This window comes from Hibiscus syriacus, unplaced genomic scaffold (genome assembly GCF_006381635.1).
Source record: "Hibiscus syriacus cultivar Baekdansim isolate YM2019G1 unplaced genomic scaffold, ASM638163v2 tig00110945_pilon, whole genome shotgun sequence".
In the NCBI taxonomy this organism is placed as follows: Eukaryota; Viridiplantae; Streptophyta; class Magnoliopsida; order Malvales; family Malvaceae; genus Hibiscus; species Hibiscus syriacus.
Window position 1 is genome coordinate 2,288,599 of NW_024062926.1, and position 7,712 is coordinate 2,296,310.

Here is a 7,712-nt window from a genome sequence, read left to right on the forward strand (position 1 = left end):
GGCTTGGCTCCCCACTGATGTTCCTATCGATCGGATAACTCGATGGTGCGTCGATGACACATGGGTCACATGCGCCAGTCTGATCATCTTTTTTTTCGAGATGTCGCCGTCACCGGTCACAGAAAAATACAAAAAAATTAAAGAAAATGATTGTTCTTGAATCTAAAACAAACAAGTTGTTACAACCATTTCTTCAACAGATTTTAAGCGGGAGCAGTTAATCAAGAGCCATAATTCATCAATATAAAAAAAGACGTTAATCATTTACACTAAATACCAAGGAATCAACTACCAAACATCAACATAATCACCAATCCACATAAAAGTTTCGGAGAAAGAAAGGAGAAAAGGAAGAGTGCTCACCGTTCGTGGATTTTAAGTGGAAGGGAGGGAACTAAAACCCCTGCACTTTATTTTGCTTCTCATCTACTCCCCATGACGAGAGGCTACTTAGTGATGGCTTTAAAGATATAACTTGGTTATCCTGACTAGATGATTGCAAAGGGTTAGAACATCTAATCATGAGAGATTGATCATTCTTAGCTTTCTTGATCAGCATTCGGTCCGCTTCTATGCCCCTTCTCTTTGAGTAAAGCTTATCTCTCATATGGGAAACTTTATCTCTCATTACCTTTTCATTTATTGTTGGTCAAATAGAACCCTCTACAGCCACATTTGATTTTTAGAGCTAGCTTGAAATATCTGGCTTCTTAACAGGTCCTCGGTCACTTGCCATTGTCATTTCAGTTTTAACACTAGCATTCATAATCCCATCCAAATCATTTACAATGGGATCCTCTAGTGGCTTCTCTCAATGGATCACAACATTCACCATATCCATTAATTTGGTCATTTGTTCTCTTGATTCATTCTGAAACATTTTTGCTTGATCGATCATCTCCTGTTGGGTCTTTACGAGTTACTCTTGAATTCTCTCAATCCTACCAATACGTGCTAATATCTCATTCATTGCTTTCTATCTTTTTAGAAACACACCCCGGGTAACTTTAATTTGCTTTCAATTTTTTTCACAATATCCTTCACGAGTTACTCTCACTTTTTCATGATTTATGCATGTAAAAATGCTTAAATTAAAGTAATGTGAATGTAAATGTGGATGCCAAATACAAATGCAAAAGGTGTTAATTCCAAAAGTGACCACTATAGAACAACCTTCATTCAGACAACAAGATTTCATTACACCATGTAGTCAAAATACAATTGTGATTCTTCATTTCTTCATTTCCTTGAGTCATACTCTTCATGGAATCCAACATTGTACCCAAAGTTGTCGGCGTATTTTATCATCTTTGATGATGCTGGATGTCCTTTAAATTGTATTGAGATCTTTATTTTTACTTTCAATGCAAAGTGGTCTTCATGTCTTTATAAAGGGTATTCTCGTCCTTGGTATGACTGTATCTATATCATGAGGGAATTTCCTGGCCTTGTGAAGGGTCTCCTCGTTTTTAGTATGTCTGTATCTATCTCTTAAGGGGATATATTGGTCTTCACTTCTTTAAAAAAACGTCTTCAATCAGCTTCAAATTTCTTCATTCATTGGAGGTCATTCTTCATGGATCATTTGAACATCTCTGGATATCCCGATTTTGACTACATGGTTAAGACTTTCTTGTCTCATTATGACCAGTCTTCTTATTAGTCAATAACACCTTTGGAAGACATGAAGATGCAAATGAAATAAATCCAAAATAAAATAGACATAAAACCAAAATGGGTTAGTACACATAATTTAAACAACAAGATAATAAGTATCGTAATCATTAAATAAAACCTACCCTCACATGCTGACTACCCAATCATGCTTTAGTAGATCCTACCCAACATGATATCTACCCCATGCTTTGTTATTCAAAGAAAAATCATAACCGCATGATATCTATTCGCATGCTGGTTTGAGAAATAAACCTAACCGCATGATCTCTAGTTCGCATACATTTATTCGAAAAGTAGAAATAAATGACTCAAAATGCTTTTCCATGTGTACCCTCCTCACAGGATTCCTAAGGTTCGGGTCAGGCTCGAACTAGGTTTGGGATCTATGTTTACTATATGCTGGGTTCGGTTCTAAAGTAATAAGTTCTCGAATTGTCCTTGTCGGTGCCCTATTGGGCTATCGAACCCTCAATTTTGGCCCATCACAGGCTTTAGGGGATCGAGTTCAATTCGAGCGAACACACCTTTTTATGTTCGTACGGAGGTGAATAACATCACGAGAACCATAAGGCGTGAGCTCTAGGAGCGATCCACTATCCCATGCGGAGGTGAAAACCACACGATGGCATAGTCTCTCACTCATACTTTAATATGACGGAGCAGGGTTTTAGCTCATGTCATGATAATGCAACTAAGTAGTGTGTGAGGAAAAATGAAAATAAAACAACACATAATCACAAAACACTCAAAAAAATCCTCTTTAGACATAATTAATCAGAAACCATTAGCAAACAGTTCAGTACAACTATTTATTGGTTAACAAACAATATTAAAACCAAATAGGGGATCAAAAACGAAATTAGAACGAATTTATAACTTTCGATTGTAAATACAATCAATTAATCGACTATAGGCCCGACTCTCTAAAAAAAAGTTCCCCGGTGAAGTTGCCAAACTGTCGAAACGATTTTTTTCTCTAAGAGGCGAGTGAGATTTTGAAAACCACACCTATTTTTAATTATTCTATTCATGATTTTTTTTAATTAAAAAGTAAATGTGATTTTTAAAAACATTAGGATTTCCTTTATGATAAAAATGTACGGTTCGAAAAGACACTACCAATATTTGATTAAGGTGTTATTGGACACCATAAAACATTTTTGCTATTTTAAATAAAAAATTAATTTTAATTAAAACAAAAAATGATGTTCTGCGTTACTAGAAAATGAGTTCGGGAATCGATTACGCGTGGGAAAAGATTAACATCCCACAACACTCTAAATCGGTACCTAGTCGATTAATTAACGTCTATGCGATGAAATTTACAAGTTCGATTTTAATTTGATTTATGATTCCCAACAAAACAACAACATGAATTTTACAATATTCAAAGCACCAAAATAAATTAAATTAAAATTACCCAGCCTTTAGAAAGATAAAGAATATTCGAATATTTATAAATACCGAAAGTCTTAAATGAGTTATAATAACATTTTCTCGACAAATTTAAATAGCCGAATATTTCTTTTTCTTCCATTCCCAAATTTTAAAGTGAATCAATTTTTAGGTGTCACTAATGGGATACACTTCTAATTTAAAATCGTCAAAAACGAATATCTAATAAGTTTAGACAACCCACTTAAAATAATTTTAAATTACAAAGGTATTACCCTTAATCCAATTATTATATAATATCAAATTATGCACATGAGGATATATGCAAAAATTAATTAAACAATTATTATGATTAAAATATCATGCAATGTTATTTTAATTCCAACAATTATATACATATTTTATTACCACACATTATACCCTATATATATATATATATTAATATGTAATACACCAATATGACTAAAATAAATAAAAGGAAACATAACACTTAAAAATACAAAGTTAAGAAACTAAGTAAACTATTTAAACTAGGTACTAAATGATAAAGAATAGAAAATTACCATCTTAACTACAAAATAATATCAATTGAAGTGAAAAACAAACATTACACCATTTCAATTACTAAAACTAAAATAAAAATATGATTAATAAAAGGGACTAAAAATATAATAAACCCAAACATACCCACAACCAAAATGTAATACGCAAAAACCTAAAAGTCTAATATCTAAACAACATAAATTAAATAAATAAACATTTTAGAACGAAAATTAAATGCGCATAAAGCATAAAGACTGAATTAAAAAATTTAAAAGACTCGATTTGAGGACTAAAACGTATCATTTCAAACACTGATGGATTTCAAACGAAATTACCCGACTCTTAAAACACGGATTGACTTAACCTACTGAAACGCGGTCGTTTTAGTGAAATAATTTATATAATATATTGGGTAAAATGAAAACCCTAACTCATTTGCTAAACCTAACATCTCCCCAGCGCCGTTCTCTCTAGTCTACCGCTTTCCCCTATCTTCTACATCTTCCATGCGGCGCTGATCAGTCCCAAGAAACCCCAGCCACCAATCTTCGCTGGCCTCAACACTCCAAACCGACACCCACTCACACTTTCAACCGAGACCCTCGAGACCCCCTCACGCCGCTCATTTTCGACCCCTCTTCTATTTTCTCACGACCACCAATCTCCAAAGGCCACAACACTGTCGGTCGAGATCCCATAGGCTCTAACCCCACTGCTCCTCAGCTGTTTCTTTCTTTGAAGAGAAGATGGAGACCATGGCCACCAACCACCAAGGCATCAGTTTGGGTTCTCTGATGAAGACCAAACACACGAAGGACGAAGGCTCTCTTCGGTGTTAGGGCCTCCACGAACCAGGTTCTTTACTCTTGTGACTCGCTGCCTTCTCTCTTCCCCGAAGATGGCTCTAAGATTCTCTAACGCCAGCGACGAAACCACATAAAAAGGTACCTCTAACCGTCTCATTCTCTTCATTTATTTTTATTTCAAAACTTTAAAATAAAAAAGAACCCTAATACTATTATGCAAGGTCTTTCGAACAAATCTCCACGCTTCGGTCTCAAGCCACAGTGGTTCAAACAGGATCTCGGTGAGCCTCTAACCCTAATCCTCGTCCAAAACAAAATACCACAGACACAAATAGTTACTAAAAAATAAACAAAATAAGATGAAATACCTCCACTTTAATGTATTCTGTTTTTGGTTGTTTTTGCTTAAGAGGATGCTACTGCCCTTTTTGTGAAAATTGATTTTCGATTGGGAGAGTAAATTAAAACAAAACTTGCTTCTATTCTTTTCGGAAAAGAGGGCCGAATCCCTTTTACACTGTTTTTTTCTTTCTTACAACGAATCCCCCGTTCGAATCCTCCCCTTGGTGAATTTTTTGGTTGCTTTCTGGTTGTGGTCTGCCCTCTCTATGTGCTATGTTTTTTCATGACCGAAATCCCCCGTTCGTTGAAAATTCCCGCCTTTTTTCTGATCTCTTTTCTGCCTCCGATTTATTTCTTCTTCTTCACCGAATCTCCTTGTCATCTTGCATGTTAATTTCTTGTGTTTGGTAGTATAATGACAGGTTTAGGTGAAAACATCCCCTAATCTTCGGGGTTAGGTATTTTCTTGACTTTGGTTTGATTTTGCCGATTTTGCTTCAGTTTTGCTGTTGGGTGCAGATTTGTCAACGGGTTTGCCGAATTCCGGGATTCATCTGTTCCAAGCATGTTGTAATTGTTATCATTTTTTTTTCTTTTTCGGGCCTGTAAACATAAAACCTTCATTTAGTGAATTAAATTATCATAACATATATATATATATGATCACAAACATAACTACATAGATAATTAAACACAGTACATAATTAAACACACACATGATAATATAAATAGATAAATAGATAATCACATGCACAACTTGGTAATAATAACTAATAACTAATATATATAAAAATGGAATAAAATTTGAAAGAGAGTCCCGGCAAAACGAGCATCTACATCCTGTATTAGTACCCGTACACGTCAAAAGTATCACATCATTTATACAAAAACTTTTACCATTTGAAAATGTGAGAAAATTTATTTTTTTAATTTATAATAATAACATTTATTTGAAAATCCATTTTGTGCATATATAAATGCAATATAATAAAGGGTAAATTACACGGGAGACCATCAAACTATGATTATTAATTAATTTTTTTATCAAATTATTTTTTGTTTCAATTCTACCATGAATTTTTTAATTGAATTACTCAGACCATCGCATCGTTAATTTTAATAGACTTGGTGATGTGTTCGTTAATAAAATTGGTATAATTATATATTTGATTTTTAATATTTATATATTTTATCATTTTAGTCACTATTTTAATTTATTTAAAAAAAATTAATTATTTAACTAAAACATGACATGTGTCAATACATAATTGGAAGATATTATTTATCAATTTTAAATTATTTAATTAATTGATTTTTTTTACCAATTAGGTGGTGACACGTGTCACCATCCGGATTGAAATAGAAAATTAAAGAACAAATATGTGCGAGGTTTTGCCTGTGGGGGAGAGTAACCAAGCACCCAAATCGTTGGGCTAAAGCTCCCTAATGGTTCTAACTTACAACAACTTTTATTTTACTTGTAAAAGTTTGTTAATGATAAAAAATTAAACAAATTATTTGTTTAAATAAATTATTTTCTCTTTAACCGTTAATTGAATCGAAATTATTTAAAAATTATTAACCGAACTAAATTAATCGTTAATTGGTTAATAATTTTAAAATAAACCAAATTAACCAAATTTATTTGAAAATTATTAACCAAACCAAAATTATGTGACTGTTAATCAAACTGAAATTTATTTAAAAATTATTAATCTAACTAAGTTAACCGATTTTTTTCTTTAACATTAATCGAACCGAAATTATTTGACCGTTAATCGAACCAAAATTTATTTGAAAATTATTAACCGAATTTTTTTCTTTAACCATTAATCGAACCAAAATTATTTGGCCGTTAATTGAATCCAAATTTATTTGAAAATTATTAACCGAATTAACTGAATAAAATAAATTATTTTTCTTTAACCGTTAATTGAACCGAAATTTATTTGAAAATTATTAACTGAACCAAATTATTCGTTAATCGGTTAATAATTTTCAAATAAACCAAATTAACCAAATTTATTTGAAAAGTATTAACCGAATCGAAATTATTTGACCGTTAATCGATCCAAAATTTAACCGAATTTTTTTCTTAACATTAATCGAACCGAAATTATCTGACCGTTAATTGAACCGAAATTTATTTGAAAATTATTAATCGAATTTTTTTTCTTTAACCATTAATCGAATCAAAATTATTTGACCGTTAATCGAACCCAAATTTATTTGAAAATTATTAACTGAATTAACTGAATAATATAAATTATTTTTCTTTAATCGTTAATCGAACCAAAATTTATTTGAAAATTATTAATCGAACCAAATCAACCGATTTTTGTTCTTTAATCATTAATCAAACCGAAATTATTTGACCGTTAATCGAATCAAAATTTATTTAAAAATTATTAAACGAATAAATTAAATTATTTTTTCCTTAACCGTTAATCGAACCGAAATTTATTTAAAAATTATTAACCGAATCGAATTAACTGAATTTTTTTTCTTTAACCATTAATCGAACCGAAATTATTTGACCGTTAATCAAACCGAAATTTATTTGAAAATTATTAACCGAACCAAATTAACCGAATTTTTTTCTTTAACATTAATCGAACCGAAATTATTTGACCGTTAATCGAACCAAAATTTATTTTAAAATTATTAACCGATTAACGGTTAATTTGTTCGATTAATAATTTTCAAATAAATTTTGGTTCGATTAACAGTTAAAGAAAAAATAATTTATTTAAACAAATAATTTGTTTAATTTTTTGTATCATTAACAAACTTTTACAAGTTAAATAGAAATTGTTGTAAGTTAGAACCATTGGGGAGCTTTGGCCCAACAGTTTTACAAGTCAAATCGAAATTTGTTCTTCAATTTTCCATTTCAATCGGGGTGGTGACACGTGTCACCACCTGATTGGTTAGAAATCAATTAATTAA

At 31.6% G+C, this 7,712-nt stretch overlaps 1 long non-coding RNA gene across 1 annotated transcript; it reads left to right on the forward strand.

Annotated features, from left to right (window-relative positions):
• Nucleotides 1-4,058: 4,058 nt before the first annotated feature.
• Nucleotides 4,059-5,376, forward strand: LOC120147975. Its single transcript, XR_005518330.1, has 3 exons — nucleotides 4,059-4,559; nucleotides 4,643-4,702; nucleotides 5,283-5,376. It is a non-coding gene; the product is annotated as an uncharacterized LOC120147975 (long non-coding RNA).
• The last annotated feature ends 2,336 nt before the right edge of the window (nucleotides 5,377-7,712 follow it).